Source organism: Mustela nivalis (genome assembly GCF_964662115.1).
Source record: "Mustela nivalis genome assembly, chromosome: 3".
NCBI lineage: Eukaryota > Metazoa > Chordata > Mammalia > Carnivora > Mustelidae > Mustela > Mustela nivalis.
In genome coordinates, this window is record NC_139022.1 from 83,538,390 (window position 1) to 83,557,890 (window position 19,501).

At 41.3% G+C, this 19,501-nt stretch overlaps 1 protein-coding gene across 4 annotated transcripts in view; it reads left to right on the forward strand.

Moving 5' to 3' along the window:
- The window catches only part of ZNF366 (zinc finger protein 366), a 69,313-nt gene that overhangs the window by 8,774 nt on the left and 41,038 nt on the right, over positions 1 to 19,501 (forward strand). Inside the window, exon 1 of one of the 4 annotated variants that reach the window (XM_082722923.1) lies at positions 13,186 to 13,818. The exons of the other annotated variants lie outside the window; for them this stretch is intronic. The gene's annotated coding sequence lies outside the window, so the exon portion shown is untranslated. Of the gene's footprint in view, positions 1 to 13,185; positions 13,819 to 19,501 lie in introns of those variants that run through there. 4 annotated transcript variants of the gene reach the window in all.

Here is a 19,501-nt window from a genome sequence, read left to right on the forward strand (position 1 = left end):
AGCACATCCCACCGCAGAATGATTAGAACATAAAGTGACAGACTTGTTTTCTCAACCACTATGGATTTTGGGGTGGGGAGATGGGGGGGTTTCATTTACTTAACAAAGTGCTACTTCTTCTGCTTATGGCACAGAGGATTACACACATGTGTATAAACATACACACAGAGAGACACATAGCCTATCCCAAATCATTGTTCTAGAAGGAAACCATAGATTAGTACCAATTTATTTATTTGACTCAAAAATGTAGTTATCTCATTATTAATCCCCTAGACTTCCAAACAGACTTACTATCCCAATTATATTTTCCTAATAGGAGTATTAGAAAGAGTTTGAATTTTGTTAGCTAGTAACAGCAGGAGAGAAGTTGAGAAAGGACCAAGTGTTAATACAAACAATTCTTAAAAGTTTTCATTCACTAATTGTCATTTTGAAGATACAAGGAACACAGGACAGAAGTAGTCAGAGAATAGAGGACTGAGTGTGCTTATTAACGCATGAATAGATGGCAGATCAGTATGCCCGAATGCATATGGAAATTTAGTATATGACAAAAACAGCATTATGTTATCAGAAGGGAATGCTGAATCAAAAATTGGAACATTAAAAATAAGAAAAAATGAGAGATTCATTTTTTGAATCTCAAAGTAGGGAATATCTGGTTTTACCAAGAAGCCTTAACATTTATTATACATTTTATCACTTAAAATAAAGGGCTTCTATAGGGCTAAAACTCAGTTAATAAGATCGAAAGACAAACACAAAACTGGGGGAAACTTACAATGTGTATCACAAGGAACTTAATATCACAAGAAAGGGGCAAATGACATGAACTACATTTCACAGAAAATGAAATATAGTTGGCTCTAAAATTTACGAAAAAAGATACTTATCCTACTTCCTAATAAGAATATATAAATTAAAACTAAGAGATACTATTTTTTACCTGCTTGATGAAACAAAAGATGAAACATTTATCAGCATATTTGTTTCTGGGGATTTGGAGAGTATTATCATGCATCTGATGCAATAGTGAGCTAGCAAAACTTACTGTAGGGAGCAATTTGGTAATGTCTATCAAAATGTAAAACTGACTTCTCTTGGAATTAACTCTACAATATACATATAAGATGCAAAAAGACATTCCTACAATGCAACATATTTGCCACAGCATTATTTGAAATAGGGAGAAAGGAGTGTAAGAAGCATAACTGTGCATTAATAAGGGACTGATTAAATTAAGCCCAGTATGGCTCTAGAATGGAGTATTATGCGGCCCTAAAAAAGAATGAATAGAATAAAGTCCAGGAATGGATTCTAGGTATACACTCAACTGTGACAAAGGTGTAAAGGTAATGCAATGAAGGAAAGACAATCTTTGAAACAAATGGCACTGGAAAAACTGCATATCTATATGCAAAAGAAAGCCTGACCTTAGGCTCTTACTTCAAACCATACACATACATTAACTAAGAGTAGATCATAGACTTAAATGTAAGAGTTAAGATTATAAAAAAATTTTAAAGGAAATGTAGGAGAAAATCTTTGTAACCATGGTTAGTCAGTGATTTCTTAGTTATGACATAAAATGCACAAACAATACATGAAAAAATTGATAAATTGGACTTTTTCAAAATCAAAAACTTTTGCTATTTTTTAAAAAAAGACACCATTAGAAAAATAAAACAAGTGAGAAGAAAATAGAGCTGATAAAGCCCTTGTTTCCAGAATATATAAAGAACACTTAACAACTCAGGAATAGGACAAAAAAACCAATTAAAAGCTGGGTGAATATTTTGAATAGATACTTAACCCCAGAAGATATATAAAGAGCAAATAAACACATGAAAAGATATGTAATAGCAATAAAGAAAATGCAAATTAGAACCATAATGAGCTATAATTACATATCCAGTAAAATGTCTCAAACCAAAAAGACTAAAAATACCAAATGTTCTTGAGGATGTGCAGGAAGTAGACTCTTATCCACTGTGGGTTAAGACAGGTGGGAATGTGACAGGGTACTGCTAGTTGGGGAAACAGTTTGGCAGTTTCTCAAATAGTTAAATCTATACTTACCATGCAACCCAACAATTCTACTTCTGGGCAACTACCCACTAATAAAGAAATCACATGTCCATATAAAAGACTCACACACAAGTGTTCACAGCATCCTTATTCATTTGACCCAAACTGGAAACAATTCAAAGGTCAATCAGTTGGTGAGTAGAGAAACAAAAGGTGGTAGATGTAGTGGGGTACCTCCCAGCCATGAAAAGGGACTACTGCTTTGTGCAATGACGTGGTGAATGTCAAAAACTGCTTGCTAAGGAAAAGAAACCAGACGCAATAGAATTTAAGGAGCCAGATGTAGAACAAACATTGAATGATTTCATTTATTTGAAATTTTGAAAAACCAAAAAATCTAGAAAGAGGAGAAAGTAGCTGAGTGGCTGACAGGGGCTAGAAGTGGAAGCTGGAAGTGACTGCAAATGAACATCATGGAACTTTCTGGAAGTAATGAAATTATTCCAAAAGTGGGGTTTGGTAATGATTGTACAACTATATAAATTTTCTGAAACTCATCACACTGACACTTAGAAATGTATGCATTTTATATTATGTAAATTATACCTCAATAAAACTGTCAAATTTGCGAAAGAAAAATGTGAGGAAGTTCTATACATTGTAATAATGGAGCAACCTCTAACCTGTACACCTGCCAGTGTACATAATGCTACCACTTTTATGTAAAAAAAAAAACAAAAGTATATTTTTGGTATGCAGAGAATATCTCTAAAAAGATACAATCCTCCTGCTAATACAATTTGCCCTTGGGAACAAAACAGATGAATATAGGGGAAGGGAAGGAAAAATAAAATAAGAGGAAAACAGAGAGGGAGAGGCTCTGAACTCTAGGAAAGAGACTGAGGGTTGCTGGAGGGGAGGGAGGCAGGGTAGAAGAATGGGGTAACTGGGGATGGGCATGAAGGAGGGCACTTGAAGTAATGAGCACTAGGTGTTATAGGCAATTGATGAATCACTGACCTTTACCGCTGAAACTAATGATACAGTATATCTTAATTAAACTTAAATAAATCAGTTAACTAATTAATTAATTATAATTTTTAAAAAAGAATTTGCCTTTGGGCAGGCGAGTGTGATGGCTGGGGTGGGGGAAGGAGTGTAAAGGAAACATTTTAACTGAATATCCTTTTGTAATCAATCAAAACAAATGAGAAGAGAGAGGCAGAGGGAGAGAGAGGGGGGAGCTGTGAGTCCCACACCAGCTCCGTGACTGTAGGCAACTGTTTGAGCCTCTAGTTCCTTATCTGTAAGATGAAGGGATTGGACCAGCTGCTCTCTGAGGATGCTTCTGACTTTTCAAGTTCTGTACTTGGAGAATTTCTTTAAGGATGATCATCTCACATCTGTCTACATTCCCACTGTCTTCCCGCTGCCAGCATGTCACGGACTATCACACAGAAAGCCACGACCCAAGGCTTTGTTCTTTCTTGCTCAGGTGCGTCTCAGTGTATCAGGTCCCCATAGTCTTGGCAACATGGAAAATATGGTTATTAACCAGGGTGACAAGGCATCCCAGCAAGCACATACGTGGGGAAGAAGGGACAAGTCAATACAGAGGAATGCTCACAACTCATATTGGAGGGCGACTGCTTGAAATCAAGTCCCAGCCCTCTTGCTTGCCAGCAGTGTGGTAATAAACACATGGATAGTTCCAATTTCTTCATCTGTATGGCAGATACAAAACAGCTCCCCCCTCTTTAGATTTACTGTGGAGAGTAAGAGTGATAATTCATGTAATTGCTTAGTACAGTGCCTGCCTAATGGTAATATTCAATAAATATTGGCCCTTCTAATTATTAATCTGAATTCCCCTGCTCATGGGACCCACTTTCCTGGCAGTGGAGGGAAGGTAATCAAGCTGCATGTACTCACTAATGTCATGAGCTGGGAGTCCGGGGGTGATGGAATGGCTTGTTTTTTTTTAAATCCAAGAACCCAAATGGAGATACTGGAGCCATTTCTGCTGCCCCCAAGCCAGTATCACTGAGGGAAACGTCTAAGGTTACATCCCTGGAGTCGATTATATCCATGTGATAAAGGCAAGCTGCAAAGAGACTGACATCAGGCTGCGAGGTCGAGCCTCATAAGTTAGAGAGCAAGTTTCCATATGCATGATAAAAGTGCCTTAATTACACTTGGACCAGAAGATCATCAAATATTAATATCAGGGCCATCACATAACCTCCTTGCCATGGTAGCCATTCAGTAAATGTGAGTTGCGGCTTCCAAGCAAATCAAACCAAACGTCTTCCATCACCGTGATGTACAGAGGCTCATGGTCCCCAACTTCAGTCTCAGTGCCGCACAGCAAGGGCGGTATCTAAACCCAGACAACGTGGGGTCCCTGTAACTTTGTCTCAGCCACAGATAGTGGCCAGAACCTGACAACAAACTGATAGCTTTCAAGTGAACTAAAGGTCTCCTGTTTATAAGGTGATCGTGAACCCCTTTTGTGTACACTCCCTGCCTCATACATTACCATGTCACATTCTAGAACTAGGCTCCAGAAGGCATAATTTACTTAAGGGGGTTGCCCAGCTCATGTGCATCTGTTCTGCTTAACTACATCGGAACCATATTGGTTAGGGACTGTTTTTAAGCATTTTGGTCTCTTCCAGACCAAGAGCCCTCCAAATTCCTGCTGGCCTCACATTAGTTCTCTCAGATCCTCTGGGAATGCTCTTATTATTCCCACTTAGAGATGGGAAAACTGAGGCTCAGGGAAGAGGAACACCTGGCTGGAGTGCTACCGCTCTGTGGCTCTCCAGGGTGTCTGGGGACTGAAGGAGGCAAGGAATCTGTATTAGATGTCAAGGCTTAATATTTGCATGCAGACTAAACAATGTTGTGAGTGTGTATATAACTCTGCTTTTCCAATCTAATTATATCAGGATAATTAATAAAATATAAATTAATTTGAAGAGGTTACTGAACTCAAAGAGCTTTGGGTTATTTCATTTTTTCCCTAACTTATTAGGGATTTGGAAAATGAGTTTATTTTTATGATTTGCAATGAGAATACTCATGCTGAGATGCCTGGGAATCACTGCAGGAGACCAAAACCGGGATTTGCTAATAAAATGCAGGGAGGTACTTGGAATAATTTAGGTCTCTGGTGGCAATGAGTTTTCCATTCTTAAACTACTACCTAGAACCAATTCGTGTATTTGAAATAAGTCTAGAAAGTGTTTGGAAGTATGTGTCATTACTGTTTAAGTTCTTCATCTAACAGCTGTCTTAAAAATAAAACAAAATCAAACCCTGGGATGCCTGGTGGTTCAGTCGGTTAAGCAGTTGCCTTCAGCTCAGGTCATGATCCCAGGGTCCTGGGATCGAGTCCTGCATTGGGCTCCCTGCTCTGTGGGGAGCCTGCTTCTCCCTCTGCCTGCCACTACCCCTGCTTGTGCTCGCTCACACTCTCTCTCTGACAAATAAATAAATAATATTAAAAAAAAAAAAAGTCCTGGTTCCTTTCCTTTCTATCTGTGTGACCTTGGGCAATTTGCTTAACCTGTTTGTGTCCTAGTTTCCTCATTGGTAAAATGGAGAAAAGAACAGTACCTGCCTCACACCATGCTGGGAGAGTCACATGAGCTAACGCATGTGACGTCTTTCATGCATTCTTGACACACAGCAAACACTCAGCAAATATTATGGTTGTGTTAGGCACCACTTGCCACTGTTTTTGACACACAGTTGGGACTTAGACATTTTTGGAATGAACAATGAGTAACTGAAAATGTGAAACCGGAAGAGAGGGCAATTCTAGATATGTGATTCCTCATCTACATTTCCTTCATCCCAGGACAGCGGCTTTTGCGCAGATGACCTGTTGAGGGATTTTTGCTTCAGGGAGCTCCAGCCAGCCAGCCTGGTTCCTCAGACTTCACAAGTCTCTCGAATTTAGATGCCCCAAGACATGTGTGGAAGGGATCGGGCAGAAAGAGCCAACCTTGGAACCCAAGTGCAGGCTATATTCCTCTTGAAAGACTGTAAGAGGAAACAAGACTAGTAGACCTTCTAGATAGGAGAGAAGCAATGCCTTCTTACCACAAACCAAAATGCTGAGGACCACAGTTACAAGAGGGTCAAAGGAAGTTAGAATGAACTTTCATAGCAGGCTCAATGTTTATCTAGCTTAAAATTTCACTTCCAGATTGTCCCATGGACAGCTATGCTTCTTTACATAAATAATCTTGGAGCCTAACAGAAAGAGGGTTTTTGTTTTTGTTTTGGTGTTGGCAAAGGGAAGTGGTGACTGAAGGTAGAGGTAAAACACCTGTTGCTAGACTTTAAAAGATGGGCTGCTCTGAGTTTCAGTGCTGGCTGACATAGCTTTCTCTCTCTTTCTCTCTCTCTCTCTCTCTTTTTCCTTTTCTTTTTTTAGAGGGGGTGGGGAGGGGCAGAGGAAGAGAGAGAATCTTAGCTAGTAATCCCAGTAAGCCCAGTGCGGAGCCCACAGTGTGGCTCAATTTCACAACCCTGAAATCATGTCCTGAGCTGAAATCAAGAGTTGGACGCTTAACTGACTGATCCACCCAGGCGCCCCCGCCATAGTGCTTTTTACCATAAGTCTCAGGCAGATGGGCCAATGAAGAGACTACCAGCTTTTCAAAATTGGCTGCCTTTTTTTTTTTTTTAAGACCAGCCAGTAATAATCCTAGCAGTTACCGTTCCATGGTAGTCCCATGTGGGCGAGGATCTGCGCTGGTGCTGTGGACACTAAGGTGAATGAAAGCCAGCTGGAGTCTTTCAGAAGTTGCCAGTAAACTAACGGCTCTATGAAATGGAGATGAAGACTTCCCTGTCACCTCCATCCACTGGCTCTGTTTCTGCTCACTGGGACCACACAGAGCAAATCCAGTCTTCCAAGTATCATCTGTTTGAAGTATGAAAACCTACGTTACCCGGCCGCAGGCCTCCAGCGCACCTCCTTCATAACCCACAGGACTCTTCAGCCACCTCAATAAGGTGTGGCTCCAGGACCCCCCAGCGGCAGGCTGCACACTTCAGCAATCTCTAGTTTGTCCCTCATCCCTCGTGTTTGACCCAGAATGTTCCCTTCCCCCATCCCAGGGGTCTGGCCAATCGCCAATAGACTGGGCTCCAGGTGGTCCATTTTTAGGCCAAAGTAACTGCTGGGATTCTCTCTCAAAGGGTCCAGATGAAGGAGCCTGGAGTAAAAACCAAGGAACGTGAACTGAGAATTACTTATTTGTCTTATTATTTTTCTAGCTCCCAGCCCTTATCTTGTCTTGTGTTTTCTTCCTTCCTCTTTACAATGATGATGAGAATATCTTCTTACCAGTGTTGTTAAGAAGCCCAAATACTGGTAAAGGGTAGTTACTAATTATTGAATGCCTTTTTCTATGTCAAGTGGTTTGTATTTCTTATTTTATGAAATCTCTTAATAGCCCTGTGAGGTGGGTTATATATATTTTTTTAATTGCCATTTTCCCACTGAGGAAAACTGGGACTCAACGATTAAGTACCTTGTCACAGACAGTTAAGTGGAAGACCTAGAATCCAAGCCCTGGGCTTCCTGACTTCCAAGTATATGCTGCTTGTCCCATATCACTTGGCCTCTCTGTGACATAACACACTCGAACATTCATAGTCCTTTACCTGGCCACATTGGGTGCTCGGTAAGTCAGTTTCCCTTTCACCTACCATCCTTTGTCTTCCTTGGGGAAATATGTAGACAGCAAGTGCCATCTCAGGGAGAAGAAGGGGGTCTCAGGGTGGACTTCTCTCTCATTCCTACCCTCACTGGGATCCCTTATGCATCTTTGAGTGCTTGGTTCTGTCCCCTGGAGCAACAACCATTACTCAAGTTCAGGAGTTCTCAGCTGGAGGCAGTCCAGTCCCCCCATTGGGACATTTGAAAGTAGATAGGACACCTTTTGGTTATCAGAACTAGTAGGGACCACCCATGGCCTCTCGTGTTTGGGATGGGCCGGGATGGTAAAGTTTGGCAATGAACCCACCCAAAATAGCAATAACGTCTATTCCCTTTGAGAAGGTCAGGGCTTTGGCTGTCTTCTTGCCACTGTCCCTCCATACCCAGCTCAGTACCTGTCCCTCCATAGATGCTTAATACAAATCTTTGTTTTCCTTTGTCACCTGTCCTATTTTCTGCATCTCTCTTCTCCCACTGGAGGCTCTGAAAGATAGTTGTCCAGCTTGACTCTAATTCTAATTTCTGGAGGCCTTTTATAGCTCTGTCTCATCTATATTCCAATCCTCTCTCCTTCCCTTACTTTCAACTATTTGGAGGCACACAGCCCTTATAAATGGCTTCTAACTTGATCAGTTACTATTCACCATTTTAGTAAAGGTCAAGGACATGGTTTTCTAGAGTAATTTTAGGTAGAAACCTTTTTTCTTTTCCAGTGGATTTAAACACCCTAAAAAGGTATTAGGTCGATGGCCTCAATGAACGCATTGTGACGTGATTAACTCAAAGTGATCTGGCTTTGGCCCAGCCAGCAGCAGTGGCCCTGGCTGGCTTGCCTTCTCAGACCCATGAAGCTACAGTCTGGATGGGTTACAGGGAGGGAGAGGCCCCTTAAGAGGCCAATGAGGAAAACGCTAAAGCTTGAGGTCTGACCAGTTTCATCATTCTCGCTGACGTGCCCAGAAAGCTGGTACCAGGTAGCTCAAGGACTCTACCTCACTCCGGAACAGATAACCTGGTAAAGGGGAGTCAGAACTGGAATCCCAGGACACGTGTGTGCCCTGATTCTGGCTCCAGAATCACAGCACAGTACTGCAGGGGCAGAGCATATCTGTGGTTGGATATTTCCAGAGTTCACAGCTTCTACTTTCTGGCTGATTTCTTTGGTAAGACCCTTAGCTCCCTTCTCCTTTATACATTTCAGACAGGAGGTTCTCTTCCCATGCTGGGAATTCCCCACTCTAATCCACTTGGTCTCTCTCACTTTAGGGAATGGTTTAGTCTTAAGTTCATTTTCGTTCTTTCTTAATGGAAAATCACTCTACAGAGTAGCATAGCTCAGGACTGATAAGGAAGGGCTGAGAAGGATCACAAAGCAGAGAAATGTGGTGAAGGCGGAAAGAACTAGCGTTTACTTAGCACCAGCTCTGTGCCAAGCGTACTACCTATCACGTATCACGTTCGAATCTTTTTCCAGATCCACGAAGGAGTATATTAGTCAGGGTATACTCACTTAGACTTTAAAGACAAACAACTTTCAAATTTCCATGGCTATAAAAAAAGAAAGAAAGAAAAGGGAAAGAAGAAAAAGAAAGATTTTTATCTTGCTTCCGCTACATGGCTCCAACTGTAGCTTCATTCCAGGTCATCTTAACTTTAGGCTTAAGGCTAACAGAATAGCTATTATTGGAAATATTTCAGGTTGCTATGGCAGGGGGATAGAAGATTATGCAAAATCATGAACTACTTTGCAAAGATTCCACAAGGAAATGACACATGTCACATATGCTCACATTTTATTGGCGAAAGCAAGTCTCAAGGCCATGCCTACCTATAAAGGGAACAGAGGAATGCAATCCAACTATATGTGCAGAAGGAAAGCTAGAAACATTTGGTGGATAACGTGTTATTATAGCTGAGAAAATGGATGCTTACGAGAGTGAGTGGGTAGTGGAGTTGGAACTCCAAGCCAGGTCTTGCGACTTGGTCTCCTGGGCTCTCTACTCTCCTATGGCAGGTACGTTCTGTGAGCACATTGTCACATACGTGGCATCGTATCTTCTCTTCAAATAAAGTGTCCTTGGGGCTTAAGAAGGAGGTGTGCACAGGCACCTGGGTATGAATAGGTTAGAGTCAAAGTTAATGTGACTCAGCACATTTATTTCCTTTATTGTACCAATTTCTACTCTCTGTAACGTCTTTAACACGCTTGGCATGAAATCATTATGTAATAGAAGTTTCATCTCTGAACACATGCCAGATTTTTGTTTTTAATCAGAGTTTCAAGTACAACAGCTTTCCTTGCTTATTGCTTTTATTTGCTGTATATGAGAAAACGGTCACTGTGCCCTTAGTCTGGTAAGGCTGTTGGCCTGGTGGATGTTCAAGGTCCAAGGGAAAGGATGTCCCAGATTCCCTCTATTATTTTCAAGATAATCTCTAGAAAAAAAAAATTTTATTCAAAGAAACAAAATAATAAGACTAATTCTACCAGCCCTTGGAAAATCATTCCCAATATTTCAACTCCCTGGAGCCCAGTGGAAAGGCTATGCTATGTTAGTTCTTCTCAGAATTTTCTAATCTAAGTACCCCTAATGGAAGGGAAAAGAAATCCTAAGTGGTGTGTCACAGGTGCAGTTTCAGATTTTAACCAGTCCTGGGTACGTGCGTGTATGTTTGCATTCTGCTCCCTAACATACCCACATTTGTCTGCATGTAAAATGTTTTAAATCACTCACCACTGCATAAAATTGATATGCCAGAAAAATACCCTTATTCTTGACTTTCACCACTCCTTAGGAATCTGACCTCAAGCCTTCCCTATCCACAAATAACAATATGCCTATCACCTGAAAATGCCCCCCCCCATAGGGATAAGGATTACTCTTAGGTTGAGGATATGCGGGGTTTCCCTTGGCAACTAGAGTACCCCCCAAAACCAGGAGAGGATAAAGGTGAAAACAAAGAGGAAGTGGAGGGGGTTGCCTGGGTGGCTCAGTCGGTTAAGTGTCTGCCTTCAGTTCAGGTCAGGATCCCAGAGTCCTGAGATTGAGTCCCACATCGGCTCCCTGCTCAGTGGAAAATCTGCTTCTCCTTCTCCCTCCCCTCTGGGTTCTCTCTCTCTCTCTTTCAAATAAATAAATGAATTTTAAAAAAGAAGAAGAAGAGCAAAAGCCAGGGGTTTCCAAGGTTATCCATGAGGCAGTTATCCCCCTCCCCACATACCCTATCACACCCTCCATTGCTTACTCTACTCCAACCCCCCTGGCGTCTGGTTGTTTCCCACACACAGAAAGCAGTCTCCCACCTCCGGACCTCGCACTTGCTTCTCTTTCTGCCTGGAGAGCTCTTCCCCAGATATCTACATGGATCTCTCTTTTGCTTCCTTCGAGTTTTTGTGCGGTACCACCTTTTCACTGAGGCTATCCTAACCCTGTGTCCCCACCCCCCAGCCCTCGTACTCCCTGTTCACTCTCTTTTCCTGCTTTGAAATTCTCCATACCTTTTAACACAACTTATAGATTTTATTCAGTGTCCATTTCCATCCACTAGAACACAAGCTCCATAAGCACAGAGATGTTCGTCTTTTGTTTCCTGAAATACCCCCAGTGCCTAAAACTGTCTGCTGGAATCGGTTGATGCATGTTTGCTGAATGAAAAACCAAGAACCCGCCCATGCTGAGAAATAGGCAGCCTTGAAATCAGCCAGCTAGTGAGAACGTGCAGCAGGGGCCTTTGTTGTCAGCAGGCTGACTTGGCCCTACCTTGGGAGCTGGTTCAGGAATCTTGGAGGTTCCCTCAGGCAGGATCATCTGCCTACTTTCCCAGCATCGCTCTGGTAACTGTCTGTGAGGCCCAAGGTAAAGGTCTGGTTCCAGAGAGCATCTAAATGTCTCCTCCCAACATCCTCTGCTCCTCCCCCTCCTTCATCACATACAAATACACCATACAACCCTCTCATTTTCCAAGGACACAACTCAGGCTATTTCCAAAACTGAGATTCGGATCCAAAACAGTAGCACGGTGTGTCTCCATGTGCACAGGAAGAGACAGAAGACCTCTGAGCAATTTCCTGGCCCTATATTTTTCCATTCCAGTAAATGAGGCCTTCTTTAGCTCAGGAATCTCTCTCTGAACCAAGCCAATGCCTTACTGCTGCCTGCCATTTGTCACCGCCTGGGCTTGCTTCTTTGTTCTTTTATTTTCTATTTTAAGTGACCAGTGCCAGGGTCCCTTATGTCAAAAAACTTTTGACTTCCAACTCTACCAGGTGTTGACTACTCGTTTAGGCACACACAACGCTAATGGAGAGTTCCCTTCCCAAATAGGCATTTTATTTAATAATACGGAATACTTCAACTGCACTCAGTCTTCAAAGAGTTCTGCAAACTGCATATGCTGTTAGGCTGAGCAGAACTTGAGTTCATGTTTTATGGCTCAGAAACCAGCAAGGTTAAATAATTGCTAAGACTCTCGCTAGCTGTGCTTCAGACAAGGCACTTTGCTTTTTTTTTTAATGGATAAGGAAATATAATCCATACAAATGTTATTCTTTAGCAACTGACTTAATAAATTAGTTTTCAGTTCTCCCCATGTGCTTTTTTAAAAGCCATATTTGTAACTTGCTGTCTTGGCTGTGCTGGCTTCTCTTTGTTCCCAGAGACCGTTTGTTTCAAGGTCCTCTTCTCCCTTATCCCCATCCCTCCTCTTCCTCTTTCTTTCTTTCTTTTTTTTTTTTTTTTTAAGATTTTATTTACTTATTTGAGAGAGAGAGAGGGAGAGCAGTAGCAAGGGGGAGAGGCTGAGGGGAAGGAGAGAAGCAGATTCCCTGCTGAGCAGGGAGCTGGATGTGGGACTCAATCCCAGGTCCCTGGGATTTCTCTCTCTTTCTGCCCCTTCCCCTGCCCTTTCTCTCTAAAAATAAATAAATAAATCTTAACCAAGATTTATTTTTAAATCTTTAAATTATATTTCAGCCAAAGTTCCTGGAAGAAGGCTGTTTGGCAAGGGCGATGGTAGGGGCAGTCCAGGTGGTGAGAAACGGCTGGAATCTGCATGGACATTGAAAACAGAACCCACAGTATTTGGTAATCCATATACTTGGGCACTCAGGAGGTCTGTCCAGGACTATGTCAGTGAGCTGTGAAGGAATGGTTATGAATGGTGTGCCTTCTTCCCTTCCAGTAAAGGAAGAAGAGGCAGGATTCTTGTTGGTTCAACCCCCTTGCCTTTTGTTTTTTTTTCCTTCACGTTAATTGAGGGCCTATTTATGTGCTATAAGCATTGTGTTGGGATATAGCAGTAAATGTGAATGGGGTGACTGCCCTTACAGAGCAAACAGTTTACAAAGAGGGTCAGATGTTAAGTGAATAATCACACACACGTAAATGTAAAATGACCACTCTAATGTACACTAGGTGTCAAAATTAGTTTATCTGGGGTCATCTGGGTGGCTCAGTTATTAGGCATCTGCCTTCCGCTCAGAACATGATCCTGGGGTCCTCTGATCAAGCCCTGCATTGGGCTGCCTGCTCCACAGGCAACCTGCTTCTCCCTCTCACACTCCCCCTGCTTGTGTTCCCTCTCCTGCTGTCTCTCTCTGTCAAAGGAATAAATAACATCTTTAAAAAAAAAAAAGGTTTATCTGCCCTGGTCAGGAAGCGCTAAAGAAAGAATGCTTTACTGGGATCTGAATAGCACGTGCCAACCAGACAAAGATGGCAGAGGGAGGGGAAGAGTGTCCCAGGCCATGGGAATGGAATGCACAGTGGTTCTGGAGGGAGGGGGAGCACAGTATGGATGAGGAACTGAGAGAAGGTCAAAGTGAGTAAAATGCAGAGAGCTTGGGGAACGTGAGCAAAATGAAGCTGGAGAAATGGACAGGGTCAGACTGTTGGGCTTGTGGGCCATGTTCAGATTTTGATCCTCAGCCTGAAATCAATGGGAAATAGCTGGAAACCTTCAAGTAGGGGAATGATGGTGCTACGTGCTTGCTGAGTGGAGTGAGAGTGATGCGGAAGGCCAAGTACGAGACAAATGCAGCAGCTCAGGTGAGTCGGTGCTTGGTGCTCCTGTGGACCTGGGAGAGAGCTGGGAGGTCCTGATGAGAAGAAAGATCAAGATCTGAGAGCTATTTAGAAAGTAGACCAGGGTTTGGTTGGGCCAAGAGGCATGTTCCCAGTTCTTTGTTTCAAATACCTGTACCAGTGGGGGTAAGACTCTCCTATTTGTAGAAGTCACCTACTTATATTAGACCAAGCCCTAAGGCAAGCTGGAAAATCTATTTTTTTTTTATTTTTTTAATTTTTTTTTATTTATTTTTTTTATTTTTTTTTATTTTTTTTTTATTTTTTTTTATTTTTTAAAAGATTTTATTTATTTATTTGACAGACAGAGATCGTAAGTAGGCAGAGAGGCAGGCAGAGAGAGAGAGGAGGAAGCAGGCTCCCTGCTGAGCAGAGAGCCCGATGCGGGGCTCGATCCTAGGACCCTGGGATCATGACCTGAGCCGAAGGCAGCGGCTTAACCACTGAGCCACCCAGGCGCCCCGGAAAATCTATTTTTCTTTAAATATTTTTTTAAAAAGTGTTTACCATAGGATGATTTAGTGTCTAGGCTTACCAGAAAGAGAGGATGAGACAGATGATTGTCCCTAGCCCTGTCCTGGCCTGCTTGTATAATGAATTAATATAGTCCTGCACCAACAACAAGGTCTCTAAGCCAGCATTGTCCAAAAGAAACATAATATGATACAAGCCCCAAATGTGATCTTGTATTTATGAGTAGCTATATTTAAAGAGAAAAAACCCAGATGAAATTAATTTGAATAACCTATTTTATTTAACCCAGTAAATTAAAAAAAAAAAAATACTGAGACAGGTAACCAACAGAATAATCACTAGTGAGGTACTTTTTTTTTTTTAACTAAATTTTTAAAATCCAGTGTGCTTCTACACATATAGCATGTCTATATTTGGATTAGCCATATTTCATGTGCTCAAAAGCCACATCACACATGGCTGGTGAGTACTGAACTGGACCACATAGCTCTAAACCACCGAAGAGGCCACACAGATCTTAAAAACCACACACAAAACACTGAAAATATAAGTCCTTCTACAGTAATTTAAAAAGGCAAGTAGGGGAACCTGGGTGGCTCAGTCGGTTAAGTGTCTGCCTTCGGCTCTGGTCAGAATCCCAGGGTCCTGGGATCGAGCCCCACGATGGGCTCCTTGCTCAGCGAGGAGCCTGACTCTCCCTCTGCCGTCTGCTTGCCTCTCTCCCTACTTGGGTGTTGTGTGTGTGTGTGTGTGCATGTGTGTGTGTCATATAAATAAATAAAATCTTTTTTTTAAAAGGCAAGTAATATTTTATGTAGAGCTTCTTCAATTTCAAAATCAAATAATTTGCAATTAACTAACTATATGAATTCAAGGAAGCTGGTTTTCTTTTCCATGCCTCAGTGTACAGAAAGGAACCACAGTGGGACTGGATAGTATGTATCAGCCTTTCTGGTCTTAACAATCACTGACTCCCTGTGAAGGAAGTCCAAATAGTTTTTCCTCCTCTTTATTCTAATTCTCATTTCCCACAGAAATCTTTCCTTCCAAACTTCTAAATTCTTCTATGATAGCTGAAGGTGGGAAATAAGCTAGTTCAATAGTAAGCAGACAAAACTCCAATAATAGTTTTCATTCTAAGGCAAAAAAAGTTAGATTTTCTTAGGAAATATGAATACTAACTGGATATTTAATGATTAAGGAAACTTATGATGTTTTAGATATTATATATAGCACTGTGGCTATATTTTAAGAAAAAATCCTTATGTTTAAGAGATACCTCCTAAAATATATTTATAGAGGAAATAATATGTTGTCATGGATCTACTTCAAAATCATCTTAATTAGGAGGCAGGGGAGAAGGTGGGGTTTAGATGAAATAAGATTTGTTGTAACTGAAATTTGGTGTGAGATTCACATGGGATTCATTGTACTATACTCTCTACTTTTATAGTGCACTTTTTCTTTTCCTAAAGATTTCCAGACTTTCTGAGGTCTTACTTGAGGTAAGATTTTCAAACATTCCCCTTAAATACTGTGTATGCCTCATAGTACAGATGCAAAAGCTTACCTAAGCACTGAGAATACATGATTCTTATTTAATACTGCAATGGAATAAAGCCATATGTTTAAGGGCCCCGAATCCTCATCGTAGTTTAAATCTCTGATATTTTTGCTGTTAACAAGACTTCACCGGTTCATCCTACACTTTGGTACAGATTTAGGATCAACATTGATAAGCAAAGCCTGTGTCTTCTGTGTCAAGGAGAGCTCCAGACTCTGCCTCAGCCACATAGGGGCTCAGGGAGCATAGTGATAAATCATATAGACAAAGGACATTGCAAACCCGGAATGGTACAGACGCTTGGCCCATGGGCATAAAGACTATCACCTCTTCCTGGCTTCATGGAGGCTGCATGTGACAGGGATAGGTAGGAGCAGAGGAAGGAACTCAGAGGACATGGAGCCTCAGAGGCCAGAAGACATAACACCTAAGACCCACAAAGGGGGATGTATGAGTATGGGTCACTTGTTACAAAAATGCCTGGGCATTTTGTAAAGTTCTGGTGTAACACTCTCTCTAAATTCCACGCAAGATTTCTGGCTACCTCCTGTCCACTCAGCCCTCTTGAACATCGTGATGGGAGATGAGGAAGCTAGAGTCTACTTCCAAGTTCTTGCCCAAGACAGTGTGAGGAGCTGAATAATAAACTGAGAACATAGGACTACCTTGCAGATATGCTGCCTTCAGGCACCCTTGACTGCTAAGCTTGGATCTTCCTGCCTCCAAGCCTTTGGGTGCTTGACCTCTCACCAAGAACCACAGAGCAGGTGCTCATTTTCACGCCCAAAGGAATATCACTGCTAATGTCTACATAAAATGATATACAAAGGAAGAGAACAGGACTCAGTCTGAGAATGTTTTCCTTTTGCATTTTCATCAGCCAAAGGAGTATTGAGTTTAGGGTACCAACATATGGCACAAATGTTAATTTTAAGGAAAATTTGGCACCCGTAAGACGCTCAGCCATGCTACTCTCCACACATGGGATACTTGGCTTCAGTGGAGCAGTACTGTGCCAGATTTTCTTAAATGTCAAGCATTTTAAGAAATGGTTTCTTTGAATTAAAATTTCACACCCCCCAAAATGGAAATACTACTGAGATGTTTCTAAATAAAATAAGGCAACTGTTGACCAGAGGCCATGGTAGACTGCTGGAGAGCCAAACATCAGCAGAATGGTGTTTTAACTTCTAAGCAATTTATTACAGTCCTGTAGTGCATTAACCAGATGATAATCTGCAAAGAGTATCCAAGTCTTTGGGGTAAAAGAAGACTTGACAGTTTTCACTGAAGATTTGTCCTATCTGTTGACAGAATTCACTGCTGCCTAAGTCACATGAGCAGGTAGGACTTATTCATGGACATGATTCCCCCTGGGTAAGCACACTCTGGCATTCCACAGTCCTCACGGTCAGAACAATCTGGTGGTGAAATATGTCAAGCCTGGAGCCCTAGACTTGTTTTTATGAAGCTTCCCTTGACCACTTTGGTTCATCAAGTTTACTCCAAGTTCAGACCTGACTACCTCAACTCCACTGGCTCATTTTCATCCATACACTTCTTTTTTAAGTCATCATACACATCACAGATAAATGCTCATTTCCAGATTGCTCTCTCTCTCTGCTTAGGAGTCTGAGTCTAGATTTCCAGTTACTCCCAAATCCCTAATACAGGGAGAGACTGAGTGGTATACTTCCCAACAGATTGACAAAAAAGTACAGGAAGGGAGGAAGTTGGGAATGACAAAGGCTTACAGGAGCCAGTAGAGAGTCAAGGTCATCCAGTAGGAAGTCATATATGAACTGAGATTATAGACACTTGGGCTCTAGAACTTTAAGACTCATATTCTCCCTTTGCCTCTATCACATGGAAACATTAATATAATCTGAACAAGATGATGCCTGAAATCCTCTCCCATGATTGAAACATTCTACAATGAATTCTCTTCATCTCATGGGGTTTTTGTGGGAACTAAATGTAATAACGGGTATGAAAGGTTGTTTTTGTTTGTTGTTTTTGTTTTTTTGCAACTTGAGAACCATCTTGGTATAAGTTACCACAATATCACAAAATAATTCTCTCAATAAACCTGGAATTATTTTTCATTTCTATTATAAAAATGTTGGGTCAAGTTTAGCATTTTATTTAATTTCAGGTGGAAAATGAAAGGATCTACAGCAGGTGAAAAGATGCTTTGAAGGAAATGAGTAGTTTTTGTATAAATTTAAGTGAACTTTCTGGAAATCAATTTAGCAATATGTACTGAAGTCTGAAAATTCATATCCTTTGACTCAGTAATTCTATTTCTAGAGACGCTAATCTAAGGAAATGGTAGTCAAACAAGATTTATGTATAAAGTTATCTACTGCAGGGTTATTTGTATACTGCATAGAGATGTACAGTAAATAGTGTTGGAAAAGAAAACATTCATTCATATAAAAGACTTTCAAGAAACAAATCAAAATAGTAACAGTTTCCTGTTCTTCTTTAAGCATGTCAGTATTAAATTTTATGATGGTAATGAATTCATATTATATAAAGATCATTAAAAATATATCGTGTAGAGTTACTCACCTTCATCTAATTGTGGTGTTAACACATTTTGTCTCTTAATTCATCTTGGTCAATAGTGAGCTTAACTCAACTGCTCCCATGACTTTCTTCTTATTCTTCTGCTATCAACAACGTTCTGTGGGCCTTAAATTATGCCTGTCATTTGCCCGCAGGCGAGACAGCACCCAGAGAGCTGACTCACCCGTCAAACTGAGACTGTCCACATATGTGAATATCCCATATATTCTTTCTTCTCATGAAGTTCACAAGATGTGAATTGGCCCAGGGCTCATTTCTTTTAGAATAGGACCTACCGGGGCACCTGGGTGGCTCAGTGGGTTGAGCCTCTGCCTTTGACTCGGGTCATGATCTCAGGGTACTGGGATCAAGTCCCACATCAGACTCTCTGCTCTGCAGGGAGCCTGCTTCCTCCTCTCTCTCTCTCTGCCTCTCTGCCCACTTGTGATCTCTCTCTGTCAAATAAAATCTTAAAAAAAAAAAAAAAGAGAGATGTAGGAAATAAAAAATTTCCTATACTTCTTCTTTAGAATAGGACCTACCAACTAACACTCCTGAAGTGTGGCTTGCTTGATTCTCCCTCAAAATCCCCCAGGCAGAGGGGTACCTGGGTGGCTCAGTTGTTTGAGCATCTGGCTCTTGACTTTAGCTCATCATGATCTCAGGGTAGTGACATGGACCACCCCTGTCAGGCTCTGTGCTGGGCATAGACCCTAGCTTCAGATATTCTCTCTCCCCCTCCCTCTCTTAAAAAAAAAAAAAAAGAAAGAAAGAAAGAAAAAGAAAAAAAAAGTTCTCAGGCAGAGGCATTCTCCAGTCACACTGAATTTTCCATCAATCCCTACAAAATAGTCTTTTATTCTAAACAAAACAAAGGTTTCAGAAATTATAGGCAATTCCCTAAACTCTAGATCGAATTTACTCCTATTGTGTTATTAAATGGAATTCACATGAGTTATCTCTTACCAGATGGTAAGCAGAAAGTTGTTTTGTTATTTACTCACTACATATTCACTCAACCAAAGAGTTCCATGTTAA